This window comes from Chiloscyllium plagiosum, unplaced genomic scaffold (genome assembly GCF_037043375.1).
Source record: "Chiloscyllium plagiosum isolate Xiang-an unplaced genomic scaffold, Cpla_swu_hap1 HiC_scaffold_7, whole genome shotgun sequence".
Classification (NCBI taxonomy): domain Eukaryota; kingdom Metazoa; phylum Chordata; class Chondrichthyes; order Orectolobiformes; family Hemiscylliidae; genus Chiloscyllium; species Chiloscyllium plagiosum.
In genome coordinates, this window is record NW_028270145.1 from 3,526,516 (window position 1) to 3,545,070 (window position 18,555).

Genomic DNA, 18,555 nt, shown 5'->3' on the forward strand with positions numbered 1-18,555 from the left:
CCTGGCGAAAGCAGAAATCTTGGGATGTTCTGGAATTTTCCATTTCACAGAATGTTTTTAATGACCTCTTTGGTTTTTGGTTCAGTATACTCTCATTTAGCATTAGATTTGATAAATGAGGTGCAATTTGTTCATGTTTTACAATTTTACTGAGTTTTGGACACTGGTATTTGTCATTAAGTGAAACCAATACCTGTGACGCAATGCTGGAGACAATTTGCTGTGAAAGATTCCAAACAGTAGAAGAATCGCACCAACCCTTCTGTTATGGAATGTGGAATTGCAAGTTGAGATCAGCCTGAATGTATTACATCAAGAAACTAACCAGGGAAGTGGACCTGGTTATCTTCAGCTCACTGGAACTATAAAAGCTGAAGGCTATTATTTCAATCTTAGCTTTTTAACGTCAACACTTGGTTCGCTTGCTATAGAGGGTACTCCACATAGTGACTGTCCAAAAGTTACTGAACTCAACAAAATATAGTCATTGGATTAATGCTTCTTTTTTGAGGTGATCCATCTTTGTTGATAGAGGTTTCAATTATCCTAACACTTCACAGCCAATGAATTACTTTTGATTTGCAGTCACCTTTTAGTTTGTTGGCAGCAGTTGGCACACAGGAAAAACTACTGACACCAATGAGGCAAATGTCCATTGGGTGATGTTTGTTGATCAATTTATGTTGGCCAGAACACAGGCAGAATTTCCTACTTCTTGAATGAAAATGTGTGATGGAATTTTAATAGATCAATCTGAATTAGCTAATGGGGATCAGTTTAATGTCTCTCCTTAGAACTTATTTCCCACAATGCAACACACAACAAAACACTGAAATGCCAACTTGCATTGTTTCTTGTTACCATGGGAATAATTAACTGTCTCACGGTGCACATTATGATCTAAGATTGAATCATGGAGCAGGACCCTTGATGCTTTCACATAAAATCTAATTTTACTGTTCCTAGTTGTCTTCCAATGAGAATTACTTGAAGGTGCAAGAGCACTTAAATAAAAATGGATAGGCAGTGCAGAAAATAAAATTGGTCCTGTAGTGTGCATTATGGTTACCATAGTCCAATGCAAGTCACTTCCAAATTCTTCCCTCTACTTGCTCCACTTGGGTAGAAAATGTATCACAAAGTGGACTTGCACAAATGTTATTTTGTGTGCTCAAAAATATTAGATACAGATATTCATCCCCATGGCCGGAATTGCATTTCCCAAGGCGTCCTTGGCAGACCTCACCATTTTTTGTCATTGGGTATTGGGAACAGGTTCTACTTGGGACTGCTGACTCTGAAAGCAAGGTAGAAGCAGGATACCAAGGCCAGCAGTTTTGACTGAGACATTGTTCCAGTGCTGTACATAACTGTAAGGCTCCATAGACCTCGTCCTCCTTGTCACCTGTGTATCCATCATACATCCTGCATGTGGATATATTCGGTATGGAAAGAATTTGTGAGCTGTATAATAACACTGGAAAGTCTTTGAGCACCAACTAGCCACCAAAAGGCGTGACAAACCTATCACTGGTATCCATACACACAGACAAAGAAGGACATCAGTTCGACTGGAACAGGCTTAACAAAGACATGCACAGGAATTCCTAGAAGCCTGGCATTCAAACAGGAACTGTATAACAAACAGATAGATTTGGACTCCATTTACTGACCCCCTCAGAAACAGAATTGGAAATGATATCACCTACCACAACAAACTGAGACAGATAAATAGCATGTGGGATAGAACACCAATGCTTCACTGGAGGCTCACTGATGATGTTACCTAGCATGGTGACGAAACATCTGAGAACAAATCTTATCAGCTCAGCATGCAGATTTATAATCTAGCCTTTGAAATGTTTGAAACAATCAAAATAAATAAATAATCCATTCACATTTTCATTGGGATGGCTAGTGGGAGGTGGGTGATGTTTTAATATTACATGCTCATAATAATATCAAAATAAATAGTAGTATTCAAAAACCCACTTATGAAGACTGGCCTCCTTAACATATCAAAAACTCAGTTAAACAAAGCTCAAAATCCCTTAAAGCTGCATAAACAACACCCAGACAGTAAACTCCACAAGGAGGAATTGGAGCTAACCGAACATTTATAATTGGATTCCATTGCATAACTGTTAACAAGGATTCTAAAGTTGAATGCATTGAAACACATTGAATAGATAGATGTTAGATTGCTTCAGGCTGAACAGATGGCTGATCTGTCAATCAAAGGTGTCAATCATCTGAGACAGTTAACTATCTGTTCAAGGTGCCCCAAATGTTTCAATGCATTCAGCTCTGAGGGTTTTGTTTATTCGGCTGAGAGATGGAATTCCCCAGTGAATGCTTGGCTGAACTCCACCTCCTAATAATAGGCTCATCTCTGCAGGAGATGTTTACATAGCTGTCAATAGATCTGTTGGCTTGTTCAATTATTTCACAAGCTACTGAAAGAATCATATTTCTTTCAGGTTCTTTTGAATGCTGATTCTTTTTGCTGATGGTTTTGAGCATTTAATGGGATCAGACATTTTTTGTACTTTGTCAATAAATCAGCTGGAGTGCCAAAGAACTCCAAAACCCATAACAATATTTATCCCCCTCCCAGCAATATTCATTACCCCCCCTCAGCCCCACCCCAATCTTGCTGTCTCCCAGCATTTTGTGGGTGGCGAAGCAGGTGTGGGAGAAGGGATACACATGTAGGACAGGGTGGAAGAGAAGGAGCGTTGATACATAAGGGCATATTGAAAATTGTTGAATGTAAGGAAGGATTAGTACTTTCATTGGGGTGAAACTATGAGGTTAACAGCTCTATTCAATCAGTGAACTGAAGGCAGACTTTTGCTTTCAATTATGAGAAAGAGGCTCTGGTGGAATTACTTTGAATATTTGTCTCCCAACCATTTATCCCTCTTGCATCTCTATAGGAGCTAACATCATCGTGTGCACAGGCTCCAACGTAAACTGGTAAATGGGCAATTTAAGTGATAGCATTGGATACACTTTCATAAATAATTGTCCTCCCACTTTGCTGACCTAAAATATCAAGTTAATTGAATCAAACACTTTTTTTGTGCAATATTTAACTTACATTATGCTTTTGTATGTTCCACTTTCAGTGGAAGGGCCACTGAACTTGAAATGTTAAGTCTTATTTCTCTCCACACTTGTTGCCAGATCTGCTGAGCCTTTCCAGCAATTTGTGTTTTTGTTTGATTTTCAGCATCCCCAGTCTTTTGGGTTTTAATTTGTTGACATCCAGCTGAATTTCAAGTTTGAAATTGTGCTGATTTATAAATGCATTTTATGTTCTGTAAAGCAAAATTAAGATTTGCACCACATATCAAGGAATTTTGGCAAGTACTCCCTGATTATTAATAAGCTGTTGTTTAGAGATAACAATTTCTTGCTGTCACCAAAGTAAAGTAGCTTTATTTCGAGGGAAGAAATGATCTACCTTCACTCAGGAGAAAAGTCAGAATTTTATATATGTAACATTTGTAACTAGGAACTAGAAATTTATCATAAAGTTTATATTTATGTGTTTCCAAAAATGACTTTTTTTTTTCATCAGTATGTCTAAAGTCTGTGATAAGTCAGTGTCCTCAGAACATAGGAACAGGCGTAGGTCATTTAACCTGTTGTTCTGACATTCAGTTTGATTATGGCTGGTCTGTAACCTAATTCGATATGATACCTTTATCTCATTTCTCTTGGATAGCAATATATCTGTCTTAGATTTATTCTTAAGTGATCTTGCATCAATTGCTAGAGGACAACATACTTCTAGTGTCCTTTGTGTGTAGTAGTATTTTGCTTCAGAAAGATCTGGCTCTATGTTTTAGTTATGCCCCCAGCCAAGATTCCCCAACCATCAGAAATAGTTTCTCAGTATCAACCCTAACTGCTCACGTATAAAATTTGAAAATGTCAATCAAATTGCTGATTGACCTTCTGAATTTCGGGATACAATGCTGGATTATGTAATCTCTCCTTATGATTTAATTCTTGGAGTGCAGGCCATTCTGTTAAATGTATGCTGCTGCACTCCCATCAAGATCAATATTTGCTCCAATGGTGTGGTGTCCAGACTGCTGACAATATGCCCTGTGGTCTAATCATGGCTTTATTATAGATGAAACATGATCGCTTTTGTATTCTAGTCCTCGAGATATAAAATCTAATCTTTCACTCCCCTTTTTGATATTCCATACCTATTCCTGACGCATTAATGTTACTCGATCCTGAAGTATCTTTGGACCTCTACTGTCTTCCCAAATGTCTTTCAGGAAAAAATAATTAGGTTATTTGCCATTGATTTCAGCTGACCTTTGAGATCATGCATCATTCTTATCAAAGCTACACAACTGAAATATCAGTAATCTGTCCTACCTCTCTGCAACAATATAGTTAGTATCTGTATTCTTCTTATTTTTTTACATTTGGATCTCCAGTGGGTGCAATTTTCCCTTGTATTATTGGATTACATAACAATGATGCCATTAGCAATGATGTGATAGATTTCAAATTTAGAATACTGTGTCATTCTGTTATGAAGTTAGATAATGTTGTAGCAAAATATAAAATGCCAAAAAAGGTGTCAAACTACCAAATAGAATGGCAATGCTATTGTAGAGCAGTGGCTAGAATCTGTCATCTCTATGACTGAGTGCAGCAAATAGGTCAGTGCATAGTGTTTACTGATTTGGAATCTGTTGTATATGAATACTGGTGAATAGTATCCATTGCAGTAGATAAAAGAGCTACGAACAGCAGACCTAGTGAGGTGCAAGATATTCTGTTTAGCATGATTGCTTTTCATTTCAGTTTGAAAGCTTGCACTGGTAAATGTGTCAGATTGTTTAAGTATTTAAATTGTGGATTGAAGCAGAAGTTGTACAATCTTACATTCAAGAGTTAAAACAGAAAGTGTTGCAAATGACAAATCTGTCAGCAATTAGTATGGTATTTTCTCTTTTGCAAATGATATTTAATCATTTTCTGCCTTTAGTTTGGCATTTTTTTTTATTTTGTTTGCATGTTCTTTTTGGCTGTACATTTTCACAATTGTCATCAGACAGCTGTACATTTTCACAATTGTCATCCGTTTGTCAGATTGGTAGTCAATAAACTCAAACCTTTGTGCGTTGTTGTGGGCTTAAGTTCAAGTTTAACAGAAACTTTGAAATGGAAAAGATGACTTTTATAGATGAGCCTGAGAGATGCTTTAAAATTGAATAACATTTGTCTTGGTAGTTGGTTGTATGGTTTTTCATTCATGGGACGTGAAAGATGCAGGCTAGACTAGCATTTATCGTCCATTCCTAATTGCCTTTCAGAAGGTGGTGGTGAGCTGCCACCTTGAACTTTTGCAGTCCATGTGGTGTAGTTATAGTTGCACTAATGTTTAAGATGGAGTTCTAGGATTTTGGCCTAAGTGCCTTGTACCTCCCTATTTATATACTCCATTCCATTTGAAATAAAGGCCAACATTCCACATGCTCTCCCTATTAACCACTGAACTCCGATGCTAGTTTCTTGTGACTCTTGGATGCATTTCCTAACCTTTCTGTTCTGAAGCTTTTTGCATTTAATTCCTGGTCAGCTCCTTTATTTTTCCTGCCCAAGTTTGTGACTTTACATTTTCCCACATTATATTCTATCTAACAAGATTTTGTCTCCTCATTTAACTTGTCTATATCCCTCTGGAGATTGTGTCATACTGATTATTTGCCTTCCCACCTATTGTTGTGTCACCCGGTCTTTCTCAATTTTATATTGTCTTTCTGAAAATTTAATTTTAAACTTAGTTTAGTTCACACCTTTTGAGCTTTGTAAACCAGTTTATCTACAAGTAAAGCAATAAGATTTTAGGCTAAATGTGAAAACTGCCATACATATTTTTGCACCATAACATCATTGTTAATTACAGCAATTCCTAACTATTCAGTCATAATTTTGGTTCAGAACCTTGCTGAACTTGAAATGTGCATCTAATTACTGTTCTGACTAACCATGAGTACATTCTTTACCTTGCATTTCTAATATCACATCCCAAACACCTTTCTTACTTGATTCCTTTCCCAAGTCCTGTCCATTTATATTTGGTTTTGAAATAGCATTTATTTGTTTTCTTGTTTTTCCCCACTTTTGACTCCTATTATCCATCTTCCTCATTTTGATTTGCTCTAAGTTCACCATTCAGGTTTTGTTCAGTATTTCTAACTGTTGCTTGTCTTCATTGGCCTTTTTCTAAAGCATTGTAATGTATAGCATTAAAATAATACGGTATTGCCTGATACTCAACTGGCTGAGAATCTGATCTATGAGTTTGTCGCACTTAGGATTTTATCTACTTGATCCAAAAGTTGTGAATTTAGATGTCTACTAGACTGTGCATTAAAATGCACTGGAACTTAAATATGGGACTGAAGAAGGGCTGCATTGTCTGATTATTATAGTGACATTGTTTGGCTGATCATAGCAGATGCAAGCAGAAAATGTTCTTAATGTAGTGTGTTAATTGAACGCATACCGTTTGTTGTTGTTCAGCATCAGTTACCATAACTTAACCATAAAGCTAGTTACTATAGTTTAAAAATGTGTGCACAGTGTTTAATATGATGTAACATAAAATTAATAATGTCTGCAATTGTAATATACCAATTCCTGTGTTTGCTTCACATCTCACTATCTTTGTAGCTTTTTTAAACCTATAAATTGCATCAAATTGTGCCCCTTGCGTCTAGACTATCCAACCAAGGTGCATCTTAGCTGCATCAACACTGTCTATCCCCTTAAGTACTTTGTAAGTTTTAATGAGATCACCTCTAATTTTTCAAAACTGTAGAGAATAAGGGCCCAGATTGTCCAATTTCTCTGCAAAGGACACTCCCATCATTTAAGTAACTAAGTTGGTGAACCTTCATTGTGTTCCCTTTATGGCAATAGTATCCTTTCGGAAGTAAGGAGAGCATCTGCACACTACTCCAGGTGTAGTCTAACAAAGCTTCTATACAACTGAAGCAAGACTTCACTACCCCTCCACTCCTCCAACTTTGTCCTCTTCAGTATCCCTGATTTAAATTCCACTACTGTTTGAAATTGCTTTGGGTCCTAACACTGTATTCCACTCAATGTTTCTGCCTCTCCACCTTACCACTTTTTTTCCCTGTCTTTTCAAGATACTTCATAATATCTTACTGATCAAACTTTGTCATCTGGTTTCTCATCCTGTGCCTTGGTGTTGAAACAAATTGTTTCTGTTAAGCATTTTGGCTTTGTTGATTATATAAATTGAAATTATTATTAGATAACTTCTTTGACAGAGAAGGCAACCTTGGATTCAATTGGGAGGGATAATTCTTTTCTTGATCTGCCTCAGAAACAGCTCTGCAAACAATCAACGATAACTTGATAACAAATACTGTTTATAATGCATACTATTTAACCATTATATTTTCTAACTCCAGTTCATTTTGTGAATGATACTTAATCAGCTACAATCTCCAAATGGGCTTTTGGTTCTTGTCCTCATAACTTCAAAAGAAATTTTGTGCGATATTAAAGTGGGGTTGTGATCTTTGGTGGACCATTAATTATTGATTTTAGCTTATTTGCATCGGGAAAATTGTGGGTTACAAAAACAGGGGTAGAGTAAAGGAAAACATGCATTTCCGTCAAATGGGAGTTGGGCCAAGTGTTTGATGCTGTTGTGACCCTGAGCATGTTTGTTCAGCAATCTTGGGAATGATTACCACTTGGCACGGGGGCCCATTTGTTGCCATGTACAAAGGTTACATGGAGCAAAAGGCATATGACAGTCATAACTAGTGTACATCAAAGTGCATATTTTAACAGGACCAGTTCGGCATTCGGATGATTCATTTATTTGGGTGTCCTTTCTAAGTCTAGATGTATTGACCATGTATGATGTTTAAAATGGCCATGAGTGGAATCAGAAATCCATTGCCTATCCAATAATCTATGAATCAGGTTAAGTTATGGTAACTGATGCTGAACAAACACAAACGGTATGCGTTCAATTAACACACTACATTAAGAACATTTTCTGCTTGCATCCGCTATGATCAGCCAAACAATGTCACTATAATAATCAGACAATGCAGCCCTTCTTCAGTCCCATATTTAAGTTCCAGTGCATTTTAATGCACAGTCTAGTAGACATCTAAATTCAGGATTTAGAGTCAGGTCAACGCATTGAAGATGTCAGAATAACATCAATTTGCATTTATGATCCACCTTAAATCAAAGTAAAGTATCCCACATTTCATGAAAAACCTTGTAATCAGACAGTGTGATCAAAATATTGGTCGAAAAGGTAGATTATACGATGGCCTTAAATTGGAATAATTAGAGCCTGTAGACTGCAAAGTTTAGGAAGTGGCTTCAAATGGCAAACTCAGCTGTTTTAGTGTGAAATTTGAAACATTTTCACTAATTTGATGGAAAACTCCTGTACACGTTATAAACAAATCATAAATCCAACTTTTTTTTTCCCCCACCAGTAAAGCTGGAACTGACTCCTTTAAAAGTGATGTTGAATAAATAAAAGCACTTCTTGCTGTGCTGCTGATTAACAGAAATAGTATGCTTGTAGTGAATTTGTTAATTTCATGATTAGGAGCATTGCAATTGCCTCAGGGTTCCAAGGCTGTGGGAGCGAGAAATTAAGAAAATCAATGCTGCTTCTCGACATGCAGTGATGTTGCTAGAACGTGCAAATCTTTGAAAATTGGATAAGGGAAGGATTAGCATCAAATGTGATGTCCCATGTTACCTTTATTCATAATTGTTTACGAACATAACAACAAGAGTAGGCCATTCAGTCTGCTGAGCCATCTCTGCCATTTAATATGATCATGGCTGATCATCTTTTTTACCTGCGCTATCCCTTTATGCAACTGATAGTAGAAAATTTATCAACCTCCTCTTCAAACATACTCCAAGATTGAGCTTCCACAACTCTGATGTAGAGAATTACAAAGATTCACAATTGTCTGAGTAAATCATTTCTTCTCTTGGTCCTAATTAGCATCTCCCGTACCTTTAAACTGCGCTCCTTGGTTCTAAACTGTCCAGCCAGGAAACATCTTAGCTGCATCAACTCTGTCAATCCCTTTAAGCACTTAGGTTTCAATGAAATCACCCCTAATTCTTCAAAACTGTAGGGAATATAGGCCCAGATTGTCCACTCTTTCTTCAGAAGACACTCCTATCATTCCAGGAACAAGGCTGGTGAACTTTCATTGTGTTCTCTTAATGGCAATAATATCCTTCCCAAAGTAAGGAGACCAAACTGCACACTGTACTCCAGACGCAGTCTAACAAAGTTTCTGTACAATTGAAGCAAGGCTTCACTACTCCTCTACTCAAACATCCTCTCATTATTTACTCTGTCAAGCCCCGGAAGAATCCTATATGTTTCAATGAGGGCATCTCAGCAGCAAGAGTGAGCTCGGATCTCAATGGAGCTGGAACACTCGTCACATCAAGGCAATTGTATCAGGTGCTGATAATCTGTAGGAATAGTCCCAAATTGTGTTTGTAGGTGGAGATTGAATGAACGTTGAAGGCTTATTGAGTCAAGTTGAAATTTTTGTGAGCAAGAAAATATTGTTGTTTTTTAAAAAATGGTACATTTTAAAGGCTGGGAAAGGCAGAGGTAAGCAAAGTATTTCCACCTTGGATCAAATGTTGTCATCATTGCAAGCGGTCATGAGGAAATCAAGGACTACAAGGCAACTTCAAACAAAGCCACAAACCTGGGAGCGTTGTGAAACTAGAATTAAAGTAATAAAGCAGTATTTTAGATGCATGAGCTGAAAGATCAAGGAGAAGAAGAAAGTTAGACTATTGAGTTCACAAAAGATTTGGGATCGATTACTTAGACTGTTCCCACTTTTGCCTCCGTTTATTTGGAATGCATACAGTAGGATGCATCCAAAAACAACCATGAAAACATTGGGATGTTTCCCAGCTCCTTCAGTTCTGAAGAAGCAATATTGAACATGAAACATCAGCTATATTTCTCTGGATAAAAGCAAATTACTGCGGATGCTGGAATCTGAAACTGAGAGAAAATGCTGGAAAATCTCAGCAGGTCTGGCAGCATCTGTAAGGAGAGGAAAGAGCTGACGCTGCGAGTCTAACTGACCAGCTGTGACAAAGGGTCAGTTAGACTCAAAATGTCAGTTCTTTTCTCTCCTTACAGATGTTGCCAGACCAGCTGAGATTTTCCAGCATTTTCTCTTTTGGAAGCTATATTTCTCTATCGATAGAAGCTGTCAGATTTGCTGAGTCCCTCCAGTACTTTGTTTTTGTACACTATAAACTGCAGCTTGTTTTCAATAAGAGCCTCGCCTCACTAGACTACATCAATTGGTTTTCTTCTACTGACTTAGACTAAGGCTGTGTATGTCTCTATCAGGAAAGAGGATGTTGGCAGGAAATGTATCAGATAGCTCATTTGGTACTTTATATTCCCTCTAACTTTATTTTTATGCTCAGACTTCCAAAGACCACGTGCTGCAGTGACTTCCAAAATCAACATGGTAGCATGCCTAGTAGTGTGTGCAGGTCCTCAGAATGGCTGCACATCTTGGAGGGAATGTTGCTTGTACGATGTGATTAGTAGTGGTGAGGGTGTGTATTTTATAGCTTCGAGCCATATATTTTCATATATTTTCTTCAGTCCTGGTGATCAACATCTATAAATATTAGTTTCTCAATAGTTTCTCAAGAAAGGAAAATAAAACTCTACTTTTTTAAAAAAAAAAGAAGAGAAAATTAGTGTACTTGAGAAATTTATTTTACACAGAGATGAAGCACTTTATAACTGGAGGCCGTTTTATTATTTAAGTCCTTGAGTTAAATGATAACTTATCACTTGGATCTTCAGATAAAACTGTCAGTCATTAAATATAAGCTGTTGTGGTGCTCAGTTGGAAGATAAGTGAATTGGGGCTTTCGTGTCAAATATAATTTAATTATGAGATCTGAAAAACTGATTGAAGTAGGCTTAATGATGGTGATCAGGCTATTTGCTCAATATATGTAGAGCCTCACCTGTCATTTGAAGTGGCAGTCCCTTAAGAGCTTGATTAGCTGCATTGCTCTAATTATTTTAAAGTCGCTAGATATATGGGTTATCCAGCTCTGCCCTTCCTGATATCTTGATATTTGGCCTATCATAAAGGTGTGTGAAATTAAAGGGAATAAAATGAATGCAAGGTGTTTTAAATTATTAATTTGAAGAAATATATAGTTGGTGTTTTAAGAATATAAATAGGTTTTGTATTCATTTATCATGATCACACTGGACAGTTGGACTATGTAGCATCTGTCATTAGTGGTTTTATAGTATTTTTAAGATATGAAAAATTTTGCTGTACTTGTAGCTAATGATGTACATTACAAGAAATGACTTCTAAGCTGGACGTCTGTGGGGATCGAAGGTATTAGCACAATCCATATACAGGATAGTTATAACATCTTAGTTCTTAAAGAAATTTCAAAAAATATAACTATGATCTCTCCATGAACTTGCCCTCCATATCTCTCATCTTCCCGACAAGTCTGTTTGATTCTTGCATTAATCTAATTCTGCTCACTTAAGTAATCCCAATTTTAATCATTCTACTATTGTTATGTTATTAGTTGTTTAGTCTGAAACTTAGGAGTTCCCTCCCCACACTGTCAATCTGTCTCTTTCCCTTACCTTCCTCCTTTAAGACACTCATTAAAACTTCCATGTTTGGCATTGGTTTTATTGATTTCACTTAATATCTCCTTATGTAGCTCAATGCTAAGTTTTTAAAACCTATTGTTTAATTTTGAAAATGCTGGGATATATGGAGAGGATTCTTTTTGAGTCAATCAAGAGCTATCCAATTGGGTTATAAAGTATCCACTGGATTTCCAATTGAGTTGGATGCATGGAAGTTGTTGAGTGATCAGTAACACGCGTGGAGATGGAGTGTTTGAAGGCAGAGGCCACATAGTGACACCGTCAGGAGAGTGTTCAACCAGAGTTGACAATCCTAATGACAACTGCAATTTAAATCTGACAGTTCAGTTTCTTAACATTGCTTGAAACATGAAAATAAGTGTTTCTAAAGTTCTGAGACACTTCATCTGAATTTTTAGGCTTGTAATTAGTGAGCAGCCCATTATTCACTAACTTTAATCAGTGTTGGTATAATTTGGATGCTTAGGCTCAGTAATGTGCCTTCATTTAAATGGAAATTCAAGTTTACATGAAAGATAGAGCAGCTTAAATGAGTAAGTATAAATAACTTGGAATCATATGTTTGTACTGCTGTAAAAGCAATTGCTAATGTTAAATCATATTTTCATTAATTCAAACCCAACTGTTGTCAGTACCTCCAAAATACCAGTTACTTTGTACTGATTTCTGAACTGCATTGAATTTTGTTTTCAAATTATAATATGCTTTCTCCATTCAAAACCAACGTGTTTGTATTACCAAACTTTATTGTTTTCCAGAACTAGGATTGTCTAGTCTGCTAGAGGGTATGTGTGGGTATTTGGCATCGATTATTAAGATTGTTCAAAATAGTGGCAAGACCTAACTGAGGTCAGTCCGACCACCTAAATGCAAGAGTTGGTCTTGCATCTGGTTTGAAAAACATGAAGTAACTTGGTTTCAATTCTGAAAGTTTCATTCTGAAAAAAGTGATGGATTTTTTGGTGTCTCAGTGAAGCAATAGAGTAACCAGGAAACTGGAGTTGTGGTAGAAAGTCAGCCATGATCTTCAGGAATGTTGGAGCAGGCTCAAAGGGCCAAATTGATTCTTTAATTTTTTTTTATCACTAAAGTTTTATTATTATAATATTGAAGTTACACCTTTATAACTGTACCTCCAAATGTCCAGAAAAATAATTGTAATACATGATTCATAATCTTGCTACTCTACATTAATACATGGGCCTTTGACTTGTTTTGTAAATATGTTTGGCAATTTAATTGATAAGTAATAAAATTCAGTCTGCAGACTGTTTCAGCTTTTTTACTTTAATCATCCTTTATGGAGTCACTGGTATATTGAAGGTTACCATACTATGATGTTTTGAGGACTGAAATTTATTGTGTTAACTTAATTTAATTGTAACAAAAATAAATGAAAAGATTAAGGATGAAACTTGGAAGCAATAACAAAGCCAGAGAGTACTGAACTAATGGTGGGACACTAGGAAGCTCAGATACACTGGGATCTTGGGGTACTAGTTCCCTCTCAGGTGCCTTTTAAATCTTTCCCCTCTCACCTTTAACCTTATACCCTCTAGTTTTGGACTCTCCTATCTTGGGAAAAAGATATTGATATTCACTCTATTCATGCATCTCATGATTTTATAAATCTCTCGAAGGTCACCTCCGCCTCCAATGCTCCAAGGAAAATAGGCCCCAGCGTATTCAACCTCTCCTGGTAGCCCAAACCCTTGTAAGTCTTTTCTGAACAATTCCACATTTAACAACATTTTTCCTATAGCAGGGAGACCAGAATTGAACGAAGTATTCTAAGAGTGGCCTCACTAATGTCCTGTACAGCGGCAACAATCCCTCCGCTCAGTGGCCTGACCAAGAAAGGCAAGCATGCCAAATGCTGCCTTCACTGTCACGTCTACCTGTGACTCCACTCTCAAGGAACAATGTACCTCAACCCCTAGGTTTCTTTGTTTAGCAGCACTCCCCAGAGCCTTACCATTAAGCACATTTTAAGCATATATGTCCCCCTGATTTGTCTTAGCAAAATGAAACACCTCACATTTGGCTGATCTCTTGGGAAAGATTGAGAATTTTTAGGTTAGAACTTTCTGCTATGGAATTTCATAACATAAATATGTTTCCCAGCAGGGAGATCAAAATTGATCTAAAATCCTTTGTGACCTTCTCCTTTTGTAAACATTTAAACACTGATGAAAGGCAGCAATAAATGAGCATGAGTTCTGCAGTGTAGTCGTATTTTGGTATTGAAAGAGGTTGGATTTGATTGCTGACTTTCTTGTCTTTCAGGAAAACTGAAACCACAATAAAAAGAGCATTACTGCTGCCACATGTGCATTGTAATTCACACTGAGTGCGTCTTACCGGAGTCTCAAGTCTGCTTCCATTTTATGGAAAATGTACATGACTACGTGAACACTGTGTGGTTCATGAACATCTTATTAGAGTCAATAAAAATAAGGGTCAACTTCTAAAATGAATCTATTGCTTGTTTTATACTAAATGAGGCTAGAGAACAAAAATATTCCTAGATTCTGGACTTGCTTTATATAGCTGTACCACCGGTCCAGTGTGTCTCAATCTGGAAAAGTTCAGTCACTTCCGAGTGAAATGACTGGAGAAAACAAAAAGTCTTTGGTTTTATTCAACTCAGCTTTGAATAATCAAACATTTTGTTATATTAACCTTCTGATTTACAGTAATATTCATTTATTTTGGCATGGAAAACAAAGATGTCAAGTATTTAAAACTCCACATCATAGAGCAATAGAAACCAAAACCTATTGCTGGCTGACTTTTGCAGCAACATAAAAGCAATTGCTGTCAGTGTTGGAGCTCTGACATAAGATTGAAAAAGGTCCTGAATCAGCGACGCATTCTTGCTGCACAGATGCTACTAGATCTGTTGGAAGTACCCAACAGATCTGGTAGCAACTATGCAGCAAGAATGTGTTGCTGATTCAGGACCTTTTACTGAACTCATTGTTAAAATCACTTCGCTTATCCCCAAAAAATGCTAGTCACTCCAGATCAGCAATCAGAATTACTGAAATGCTAAGCATTAACATGATTTTTCACACTAGTTCTACTGAAGGGGGCCATGTAGCTGAAATCTAGGAGTGGATTTTTTGATATCTGCTCAGTTTTTTCAAAAGGCCCGCCCTACTGCGAGAAAACACAGACTGGGGTTTCAGCCAGTCTGACTGATGGACTGAGAATTCCCAGTGAAATAGCGGCAGAGTTCAGTAGTGGGATGAAATGGCAAACTACTAGCACTCATGAAGAAGCGTGATGGGCACTCGAGATGGGTAATTTTGGGCTTTTTGGGAGGGATGGAATAAGGTATTCACACTTTGGAGCAAAGGGGTCGTGGTCAGAGCATGGAGGTCGAGGAGGGAGGTACAAAGATTTAGGTGGGTGAGTGGTTAGGAGGGATGATTGTTGAGGGAACTACTGAAAGGGCACAGCGCATCCCACCCCAGGAAAGAAAGAAATATACTCCACTTCCCTTTCTTGACGTTGGTTATAAATTTTGGTATGTATTGCAAGTTGAATGGAATGTAACACTAGAGACGATTTGCTACATTTGTGCAGTGCATTGGTAAGAAAGGATGTAATTGCATTGAACGGTTGAGAGAAGGAGTTTACTTGATTAATTTCTGGGGTGTGGATGTTATCTTATGAGCAAGGGTTGGACAGGTTGCTGGTTGGAGTTTAGAAGAATTAGGGGTGTTTTGTTTTTGTCAGGATCCTGAGGGGACTTAATGGGATAGATTCTGGAGGGATGCTTCCCCTTGCGTAGAAATGAGAACAAGGGAATATGGTTTAGAAATAAGGAGTCAAGAGTGTAGTGTTGGAAAAGCACAGCAGGTCAGGAAGCTTCCGAGGAGCAGGAGAATCAACATTTCGGATATAAGCCATGACTCCTAATGAAGGGTTTATTCCTGAAATGTCGATTCTCCTGCTCCTCTGATGCTGCCTCACCTGCTGTGCTTTTCCAACACTACACTCTAGACTCTGAGCTCTAGCATCTGCAGTCCTCACTTTCTCCTTTAGAAATAAGGAGTCTCCCATTTAAGATGGAGATGCAGAGGTTTTATTTTGGTCTGGACGTTATAAGAATGTGGAATTTTGAGTGGTGGAGGCAGAATCATTGCATGTTTTTAAAACAGTAATATTTTTTTTGCTAACAAGGGAATTAAAGGTTAATGGGGCTAGTCAGAAAAGTGAGTTGAGACCACAATTAGGAAAACCATGATCTTATTTAAATGGCTGAGCAAAATCATGGTGGCAAATGGACTATTTCTGTTCCTTATGTCTGCCTTCATCTGTCCAAAATAGATATGTTAAATCGACCTGTTCAGATATGTTATGACACAAGAACCCAGTTCTTCTGGCCCAGTCATAGTCACACTATCAAAACGCAAGTTTTTGGAAAAGCTCAGCAGGTCTAGCAGCATCTCTGAAGAGATATCAGAGTTAACTGGAAGTTCTGACGAAGGGTCACTGGTTCCAAAACATTAACTCTTCACAGATGCTGCCAGTCCTGCTGAGCTTTTCCAGCAAATTGTACTTTCATTTCTGATTTACAGCATCTGCAGTTCTTTCAATTTTTATACAGGTATACTACCACTGTGCTCGAAGACGTTCATTATCCAGTTTTTTTGTGGCAGTGGAGGTTGATTGAGAACTTAAGTATGCAATAATTGGCCACATAACAGCCTCAGTAGACCTAAGAGCTGGCAGGCCTGTGGTGCCTTAACTACTGTGTACTATGGAGACTGAAGTGGGAATGTGTAGGATGGCAGTGGTTAGTCGCCCAACATATTTTATGTGCCCCTTGCTTAAAAACACAGTCCATTTGTTTACGTTTTCTGTAAGTTTATTAGCATTTATTTTTCCAAGGAAAACCATTGATTTGTTTGTCTGTACTTTCACCAAATCAGTTTGCTAGCTCTGCAGCTGGAACCATTCACTCATGTCACTTTTTTCCTAATGGGAATCCATATTCTTTTAAGAATGTTGTACAGCATTTGTTCTGCAACTCCCTCTTGTATTTAGTGCAGCAGTAGTTCACAGCCCACTTCTGCAAAGTGAACTGCAGAAATGTCAAATGCTGTAAGAATACTTATGCAATGTGACATTTCTAAGATGAAAAGAGAGAGGTTTGTGAAATAATGATGAATAATGCATCAGTAATCATCAGAATCATGAAAACTGAGACTCAATATAAGGTATGAAGCTGGCTGCCTGGTTAAGTAGTAATAGAAATAGGGAAGCCATTATGAAAGGAACAAACTAAACGTTAAAATATTAGATAATTAAGGGGACATAGTGTAATAGTTTTACAACACACGAAATGCTGTATGTCTATTATAGAACTCTGTTGCCCTTGGGTTTTCAAATAAAAAGGCTGAAATTTTTCCTGCCTTGTGACATCCTTTTTTTTTCCACCCTTAACATACTGTGATATCAAATTGACAAATCACTTAGCAAACAAAGATCTAAGTTCTCAAATACATAATTAAATCATAAGGATTATTTTCAAGTTCTACTCTTCAGAGTAAGATTCTACCATAAGCAGTTTTGTCACACATTGAGGTTTTTTTAAAATTCAGGAATTGGGCTTCCATGCTGAGTACACTGCCATATTTTTTCCATGGATTCTCCTGAAGTCTGAACAAGTGCAGCAAATAGATGGGCACTACCTTCAAGATTCACTTGAACTCACATAGCATCCTGACTTGGAATTATAATTCCTTCATTGTTGTTGGGTGAAAATTCTCAATCTAACAACAAAACATGGATTGCAGTGGTTCAAGGAAGAGACTGATTTGAGCGGAGTATGAAGGAAGATGGCAGTGATTGTTATCACAATGAGGTTTGGGAGTTGTGTCCCCATTATATACTGTATTCTCAGCACTGACAAGCATGGGTGAGAGATGTACAGCTTCTATTAACTGCTTCAATTCTGAAAGTTTGAAATCCTTTTCGATTAATGTTACTGAATGGCCCATAGCAGTTTGACTTGGAGTTAGAGAACCATTGTCTTATCCATCCTACTTGGATCTACCCATATTTCATGACCCCTTCTTTTATATTTACTAATTCCCATGATTCAATCATATATAATGCCTTGAATCTCTCTGAATTTTCTCTGAGACTTCAACCTTGACGACTGTCCTTCTCTCTGCTTGTAAAGCATTCAAATGTGCAGGAGAAAATGGACCTAATGGTAATCCTGCTAGAGTAGGGCCACTATATGTACAGCACATAAGGAATCTGGAGTCCTCCTATGGACCAATTGATAAGGACTATACAGTAAGACCTCTCTTTAATTTATTCGGTTTGAGTTTCGATTTGAGGTGTTCAGTAAATGGGGTAGGTATTCACATTTAACGCAGGGAGTATTGTTTTAATGTTTTGTAGCATTGTAATATAGTGTGGCAAGATGTAATTAATTGCTGATGGAGCTTTCAGCTGCTGCGTTCAAAATTATAATGTTCATATTTTCTTACATCAGTAAATGTCATTAACAAATTCCACCTTCCAGTAACAGTCAGAAATTTAGCTGCTACTCGAAGTCCAGTTCCTATAAAGCATTCTGTGACTTGATCTACAATTGCTGTTTTCTTTTTTTACCAAGTAAAGAAAGACTGAATCTGGTTACCATGTCAATGAAATCTAAAATTAGAATGTTTCGGTTTTTGTCCTCCATCTTTAAGTCTGTGGTCTACTACTTCAACAAAAAAGTCTCATTTCAATAGAAGACTGAT

General features: G+C 37.3%; 1 protein-coding gene across 3 annotated transcripts in view; it reads left to right on the top strand.

Annotated features, from left to right (window-relative positions):
* Nucleotides 1-18,555, top strand: part of myo1b (myosin IB) — a 275,282-nt gene that overhangs the window by 15,485 nt on the left and 241,242 nt on the right. The gene's annotated exons all lie outside the window — the stretch shown is intronic.